The sequence below is a fragment of the Desmodus rotundus genome, chromosome 10 (genome assembly GCF_022682495.2).
Source record: "Desmodus rotundus isolate HL8 chromosome 10, HLdesRot8A.1, whole genome shotgun sequence".
Lineage (NCBI taxonomy): Eukaryota > Metazoa > Chordata > Mammalia > Chiroptera > Phyllostomidae > Desmodus > Desmodus rotundus.
Window position 1 is genome coordinate 47,534,686 of NC_071396.1, and position 8,558 is coordinate 47,543,243.

Here is an 8,558-nt window from a genome sequence, read left to right on the forward strand (position 1 = left end):
ACAAGAATTTTTCAAATTTGATCAGAGTTCTCAAGCCTGGTGGGGGGACAGTATGTGCTTGGGCTGGCCCAGGGTTTGCAGTGCATTTGCAGTTTGGGCCTGTCTAGGGTGAAACAATGTCCTTTTTGTGCCCAAAGTAGAGTCAGGGAGGCGAAGGGGGGCATGCACACTTTTGCAGAGAGGGCCCGTGAGGGTGCAGGCTCTGAGAGGAAGAGGGAGGAGGCAGAAGGTGTTCACCCCACCCCCAGAAGTCAGGCCTGGGATCGTCGTCACATCAGCTGCTGGAGGCTAAAATCATTCCTGAATCTCCTTCAGAGGCTCTGAGTTTTGCTTTTGTAGATTTCTTGAAGTTAAATCTTCTGGGCTCAGATTAAAACAAAACACAACAAAACACAAAACACAGAACACAGCTCCTGCTGTCGCTGTCACTAGATTTAGCTCCTCAAATCCAGGCTGCACCTGCCTCAGTATATTGCCAAAGCCAGAGCTAATTTTGCTGAGCAGTTTCATTTTTGTCTGCTTTCATGCCTCTGAGTTCTTTTAAGAACGTCTTCAGTTGAGATTAAAACATTTCCCCCCTCAAGATGCTTGTGGGTCAAGTGTGGGAAAGCTGTGTGAGGGTGTTTTCTTCTGTGTGTAAAAAAGCAGTTGCAGCGAAATTTATCCTAGCGGAATTTAACTGTTGGTTTATGGAGAATATTCAGAAATAAACACAGAGAAAGGAGAAATAGCTGAGATGTTTTCCCTTTGCTTTGCTCTGCCTTAACGCTCACTACATAAATTCGTGTTGGGTTTGAGCACAAACGCATTTTGTTTGTAGTAATTAAAATGTTTTAATGAGACAACCATAAAATCCACCATTAATTATTTTATTTCAAACACTTCTGCCTTCTTTTGAACCAGTCTATTTAGAAATAGTTTAGAGAGTAGCCTGCAGTTTTATTCTTTCCTCTGCATTATACACAGGAGTGGAGAAGTCATTTATAAATAATTACACAATGTTTTGGGTCTTTGGGCTTGTATAATATATCAAAGCGATTAGTACACTTATTGTTCCATTGTAAGTGCTTTTTTTCCTCCTTTCAGTTTCACTTGCCTTGTCTTCTAGCTAAACCTTTTTCTGGAAATCTTTTGTCTTCTTCATTCTTTTTGCTTGTTACAGTCCAGGAGCATTCTTCTTATTCAAACACTCACAGCAGGGGCAAAGAAAGCGACTTTGGCCGCATCTTAAGTTTTACCATAACTTTCTGGCATTTTCTTTTCTTCCAGTTTTCCCAGACTACCTAGGGGCAATGAAGAATTATAACATACGTGAATTATTGGTACTCCCCTCGAGTTAAAGGGGGAAGAAAGTGCCTCATTTTCTATGCCCCCGAGGGTCCGAGCGCGCGGCAGCTAAACAATGTATTTATCACTTTGCAAGTCTTTGGGCCGCCGGCCTCGCCCCGGCGCCCCCGCCCTCGCCGCCGCCGCGGGTCGGCTCTGGCCCGGGAGAGCCGGAGCTTCTCGGCTTCTTTTATGGGACCGCAAATAAAGGTTCCTTGGCTGGAAGCAGGTCTTCCCGAGCGCTGTGCAGACGACCCTCGCGCGGCCTCTTCCCACCGCGCGGGCCTCGCAGAGCGCGCGGGGCGGCGGGCGGGCCGGGCGGCATCACTGCTGGGCAGCCCGCCGCAGGGGCCGCGTGACGGGATTAGGGCCGCACGCGAGGCGACTGCGCCGCAGCCTCCAGCCACGTGAGGGGAGAAATGGCTTCAAAGGTCCCCAGCAAACTAATCCTTGTTATCCGGCAGGATCCCCGCGCCCAGCCGCGGGCCGGGCCCCCAGCCCTACCCCGAAGACCCGGAGAGCCGCGGCCGGTGCGGGTCGCCCCAGGTGACCGCCGCGTTGGCTTAAAAGCTGGGAAGGTTGTTCCGATTAGAGAAGGATGAAATCGAGGCCCGGACACCGGGGGAGGGGACTCGGGGATCTGGGTATTGGCAGGAAGATAGACGTTTCATTAAGAAAAACGATCAGCGATGGGTGGAAGAAAAGGACCGGTAACGAAAACGCACGGTGGAGCTGCAGATACTCCCTGCAGGGCGACTGCGGGCCGGAGTGAGCTCCGTCACTGGGCGCCCCCGCCCCGCCAGCCCCCGCCCCCAGCCCGACGAGCACGTCGCAATCTGTCAGGACCTGGCCCGGTTTCCATATGAAGGGCCGCCGGCGCCTTGGGAGCGCTGAAAGGCTGCTCGCCGTCGGGCAGGCGTGCACGCCCCTGGCCCGCGCTGGATTTGGCCGCATTTGCATAGCAGGTGCTGATGCTTGTCCATTCTTACTTAAAGAAGTTTTAATATGGGATAAATTACCAGGAATTAGGAGCAGGCGTGGGCGGGAATAAAGGAACCGTGTCGCCCGTCTTATTACTGCCGCCTGGCTCAGGGAAGGAGAGACATAGTGAGATTCGACTTTAGTAGTCGTCTCCTTAACAAGCTACAGCCCCTAGCCCCCTCCAAAAGGAGCCACAAGAAGCAGGGGGGAACTTTAAGCAATTTGATTTTAGAATCTGTTCCGAAGCGAGTAAAGCAATAATCCCAGGGATGGTAATACGATTAGCTCGAGATCTTTGAGTCAGAAAGTCTGGTAAGTTTAAAATGTTAATCCTGAGCCTAATCCCCCTCTTTGGAGGAGTGGAAGTGTTGCACCAGTGGGTTGGTTTTCTTTCCTTCTCTTAAAGAGACAGCAGGCAAGGCCCACATGGGCCCACTTCTCTGTGAGAGGAAGGCACACTGGCTCCGTGCCGCCACCGGGAGCCAACCAGGGCCTCCTCTAGGCAGGGGTGCTCGGCTCCCCCAGTCTCCAACTAGGCCTGTGTGACTGCTGGCTTCTGGGTACACTTCTGTCTGTTTGGAACCTTGCAAAGGCTTGGATCAGAGTGGGGTATCAAAGAGATAGGCATTGGGGAGCCTCACACAGCCCTGTCCCCCAGCTTCCTTTAAGCGGGCCCCAAGGGCATCCTTTTCAAGGGCCAACCTGGATGCCAGGGCTTCGGGATTTGGGAACTGATCCTGGGGACAGGAGGAGGGCAGGGCTGCTAGGTTGTGGGTCTGCTTATTGTTGTTGTGGGGGTAACGCCTGGGGTCTGGGGCCTCGAGGGGTCTCCAGGTACTTGGGGACAGGAGGGTAGAGGTAAAGAAAGGGTTGTCCCACCTTGAGAACTGCTATGCAAGGTGCTGTCAGACATTGGCATGGGGACAGATGCCAAGGCTCGCATCTCCTTTGCCCTCTGGCTAAGAAGCCTTTCCTTCTTGGGCCCACATACTGCTCTTTTAGAGCTTGCCCCTCTCTGAGCTCGGGCAGTTTCTCTCTCCCGGCCCAGTCTGACCGCACTTTGGGGCAGGATCCTACCTGGGATCATGTGGGCAGGCTGCTGGCTTACCCCGAGCACTTCCCAGCATGCACTTCCCAACATGCCTGACTTTCCCGGAAGGCAGTGTGAGATGCCCAAATGGGCCATATGGTTTGGAGTGAGAGCCTTGGAGCCCGCAGACAATGGGGAAATGAGAGGCCCAGGTCAGTGGCGGAGCTTGCGCGGCTGCAAACCTCTCTTTCAGCCTAATGAAGCTGTTGTCTGGGGGTAATGATGCAAATGCCCCGGCCCTTTCTCGTAGCGATAGTCTAGAACGTGATTTGTCATACAATCTGAATCTTTGGGAGGACTTTAGACAGAACCTCCCCCAAAGATGGAGATGAGCCATATGTGCACTTTGCATCTGAAATGGGGGCTGGGGATGGTGGGAGGGGGACCCCGCCCACACCGACTTCCCAGGACAGTGTTCTGACAGCCCGAGGACAAGGTCCTGATGAGCCCAGCACCACCTGACCCCAGGGGACTTACGAGTGGGTGCAGTGCTGTAGCATCTAATGACAAATTAGCAGCATGTGCAGGAAGGAAAATGTGGAGTGTCTGGGTAGTCTGAGTGGGACAGTCATTGCCCCTCATTCCTTTTTTCACCCTGTGTGATGAGAACAGAGAAGGGGCCACTCTGGGTGGAATGCTCACTTAATAACAATGCTCAGGTTTATTTCACTGTGCCTAGCACCCCAGCTGATGCTGACTGGGGCTGGGACGGACACTCCAGGGAGTATTTCTGAAGCAAAAATAGTAGAAGAGAAGCAGGGACCAGGCGACAGGCATCCTGAGCCTGGGGCTGGTGGGGAAGACACAAACCGGAGTGAGAAAGACAAGCAGGAAAACTATAGCAGCCAGCTCCCGGGTGCGTGTGATGAAGGAGAAGGTAACGGTTGCTCCTTACAGGACAGGAGGCAGCTCCTCATTGCACCTCCATCTCGGGCGCTCTGGGTTCCCCCAAAGTCCAGGCACAGAAGTACACAGAAATATACTAGTCATTATCGATCTTAGTAAAGTGGACTGCTGTGGAAGGCATTGATCTAAAAGCCCTTTTTTGCTCAATGCAGTGGAGCCCCAGTGGCCCAGCATGACCCTAAGAATAGCAACGGCCACAGGGGTGAGTTGAAGGGTCTGTGAGATGGAGTCTGCCCTAGAAAGGGAACAGGGGAAGCAAAGATGACATAGTCACAACTGCCCATGAGCAGGGCCTTCCTTTGCTGCCACAGGCTCTTCTGTGCCCTCAGCACCTGCCACAGTGCCTGCCTCAGTTGATGCTCAAAGGATGTAGGTGGAGAGAATGGATTTGTGCCTAGGCACCAGCTGTGCACAACTGTGCATGTATGCTTGAGTGTGGCTGACATGCATATACACATGTGTGTACACACATAGCCCTTCCTTACCTTTAGTGGAAAAGGGGTCAGGAAGTTGGGTTGTACCCCTTTTCCGGGATGACTCCACCTCTTGTAACCCAAGAGTTGGCCCACTAGTTGGCCCCCCAACTCAGTCTCTGCCCCGTGCTCAGCTCATGGCTGGCAGAGGGCTTACTGGGCTGGTGTCTGTCCACTCATTCTGTGGTGGTGTGACTTCAGGAGATAAAGTGGGGTGGGTGGGGTGGGAAGTGAAAGCACCACAATTTATAGAGGAGAGGTCCCTAGTTACTCCTACTAGCTGGGGGTCAGGCAAGGGCAGATCGAAACCCTCATCACACCCTCACGCCAGTCACTCCGATGAATGGCCACAGGTAAGTCGTCACCAAGCTTTGCCAAAGCCCTGGCCACGTGATACTTTCTCCGCTCCCTCAATGCTCCTAGCCGCCAATCTGGGCACTGAGGGAGAGAGGGGGGAGTTACCGCAGTGAAAATACCTGTTCTCAAAGCCCAAGCCACAAGCTGCTCACCACAACACCTGTTACCAGGAAAGGTGTGCCCTGGAGTGGGAGGCGGGAGGCGGCTGTCCTGGAGGCGAGGTGGGGGGATGCTAGGAACCCAGTGGGACTGGATTTTCTGCTAATTTGAGGGCTGTACAGAAAACTTTGTTTAGAAAAATGGGACTCTTTCTAAAACATCTAGTCTTCCTTCTGGCTTTGACAGATGTGTTCCTGATGCTCTTTGCATGAGCACTGGGAGTGCCCGGATGCGCAGCACCAGCCCTGCTTTGCTTTTTGATTCCATTATCACCATCCTCAACATCCATGTTGATAGAAGTGCTGTTTCTGAACAGTTTTGTGAGGGGGATGCTGAGCTACATGCTCAATATTCATGCTTTTATTAAACTCAAAAGCCTGTGAGTTGTATGTGTTCATCTGCCTTTTAAATATGAGGCTCAGAGACATTAGGCAGTAGAGCCAGAATTGGAACCCAGGGCTATCTGGTTTCAGTGGCCATGATATTGGCCACCGGTTGCCCTCCTTCTGCCCCTTTCCCCTTTGTGTGAAACCTAAGCTGTGCCCAGCTCCACCGACAAGGTGCTGGAGACACGGGATGGACACCGGAGCCCTGATTCGGGGGTGGGCAGCTGTTGCAGGTGCAAAGGTGGGAGAGTGGCCAGTGCTTGTGGGCCAGCTGGTGCCCTCCTGGGGAAAGGCTGTGACCCTGGCACCCAGGGGCACTGTTGGCTTTGAAGCTGGTTTCTGCTCTTGTTTTGGTGACAAGAATCGAGAGGTCCGGGTCCCCTTTGCTACTTTGAGAAAGTCCTTCTCTTCTCAGGGCTCATCCTCTGCATCTCAAAGAGGATGACAAGGGTGGAGGACAGAGGGGCATAACGTCTCCCCAGAGGCTTACAGGCCAGCAGGGGTTCTCTGGGCGCTGGTGAGCACTACCTTTATCTGAGGTCTTAGGAAGTCACCTGGCTGTGCGACATCCAATGATGTCCTCTCCTCTCTGGTTTCCCTGCCTGCATGGTGAGCCAAGTTTAGGAGGGTCCAGAGAGTGGAACTGTGTCACAGAGCGGGGGCCAGCAGTTGCTCTGAGTGTGGAGGGGGTATTCTCTGTGTCCTGTTTGGTGTGAAGTTTATTGTCCTAGAGTTTTGGGGCTTCTTGTCCCTATGTCCCTGAAGAATTCAGCCTAACCTCAGCACTGAGAAACCCTGGGTTACTTATGTTCATTTTTTTCAGGAGTTGTTCATTCAATTTATTCATTCATTCGCTCATTCATTCACTCATTCCTTTATTCATTTCCATCCTGTTAAGACCACTTTTCCTAAGTAAAATATCCCTGAACTGCCCTGCCTAAAAACCTTCCAAGGCTTTCCATTGCATGTAGAAAGAAATACCCCCATATTTTTATTTAACCGTGGTTAACAAGGATCTCATCTGCCTCCTACCTACCTGGGGTGTATCTCAACCTCATCACCAGTTCTTCTCTCCTCTGCCTTCTGGGTTCCTAGAACACCGGCTTTCCCTTTTTGCTCTTCAGGGCTGTGCACTTGCTGTGCCTTCTGCCTGGAGCAGTCTCCCTGTGCCGGCTCCTGCTCAGCCTCCGGGTCTCACCTCCGAGGCCTACCGATGATCCTGGCCAGTCACCTTTGTCACATCCCTCTGTCTCCGCCAGCACAGAAATCTGTGCATAGTTCACGTAATTGTTTACCTGTTTCTAGTCCATCTCCACCTGAACCGAAAGTTCCATATGGTGGCAGTGCCCGGCCAATAAAGCCTCTGTCTTCCGAATGTGTTGGCCACATCACATCTAGCTGTTGAGTGTGTTTTGTGGTTGAATGTGGATGTTGATTTGAACGTACTTAAGTGTGAAGTGCATACGCTCTGCTGTTACACATGACTCCACCTTCCAGCTCGCAGAAAACCTGGGCTGGGGAGAGAGTGAGTCGTGTGTGAGGGATTTAGTTCTGTATACTGCAAAGTCGTGTGCTTCCGAGTAGGGTGTGTCCCTGGTGAGTCTCTCTCCAGGCCTGGGGACATTTTCTGACTTGGCTGGACAGAACACATTTCTGACTTGGGCTAGACTCCCATAGGACAATGTTGTCATGCTCTAACCCATGGGACTCCCCAGTCACTGTGTCTGTGCCCAGAGGAGACATCTGCACCTGTCTTTCCTGTCGATGAGAGTTGTGCTAATGTGCCTCCTCAGCAGTGTGGGCATGGGCATGGCAGGCTTTCCAGTCCAGAATGGAGAACAGGCATCCCCGGGGCGCTCCTGCAGGGTAGGCTGGGGAGAGGAGGGACTCCACAGAGCACAGTGGAGGCTGAGGGCAAGGCACAACTGGGCGGATGCTCATCAGCAGGGGAGAACTGGGGCTCATCAGCAGGGGGAGAACTGGGGCTGGCTGGAAGGAGAACCTCCTGGAGCAGCAGGGGCCAGAAGCCCTTCCCCATCACTCCCAGGAACTGTCCTCGGTGGTATGTTTAGGGTGGGAATGTGAGGGTCTTACCCTCCTAGCAAGTCCTCAGCAGCCCTCTCAGGTGCTCCCCACCCTCCCCTAAGCCCAGGCTCTGCCCACTGAGCACTGTGTCCAGCCCACTGAGCACTGAGGACTGGGCATGGGGGAAGTCCCCCATTCCTGCCCTCACATTGCTGGTAGTCTGCCTGGAAGTCGGAACATGAGTGTGCAAAGCAGCCAGTGGGCACAATTCAAATGCAGCTCTGCTTACACGCTTCCATTCCTGTAGCCAGTCACATGCCAGTCATTTATGGAGTGCCTCCCCAGTGTGGGGTCACTGTGTGCAGTGCTGGGAGACCTGAGGAAACCCAAATGGAGCTGCTGTCCTGGAGTTTACATTCCAACTTGAAAACAGGCCACAGTCACAAAAATGAATGAACACCTAGGGTGACAGCAGGTGGTGACAAGTCCTTAATAAACAAGGTGCTGTGGCGGGGGAAGAAACAGGAGAAACCTACTGTAGCTGATGTGCCCGGGAGGATCTCTGAGGAGGTGAGGGGGAGGCTGAGACTTGAAGGATGGGAAGGAGACAGCCATGGGGAGATCTAGAAGGAGTGCATTCCAGGCAGTGGCCCTAGCAAGGGAAGACTCTGGGGCAGGAGCAAGCTTGTAGTGTGTGAAGAACTGAGGGAAGACCGGCATATACTAAGAAAGCCTTCAGGAGCAAGGTGCACACAGCTGCAGACACACAGTGTGTACCAGTGGAACACGCATAGGAACAGATATCTACTGAGTGCTCACCGTGTGCCTAGCACTGTGCTCATATTACACTGGCTT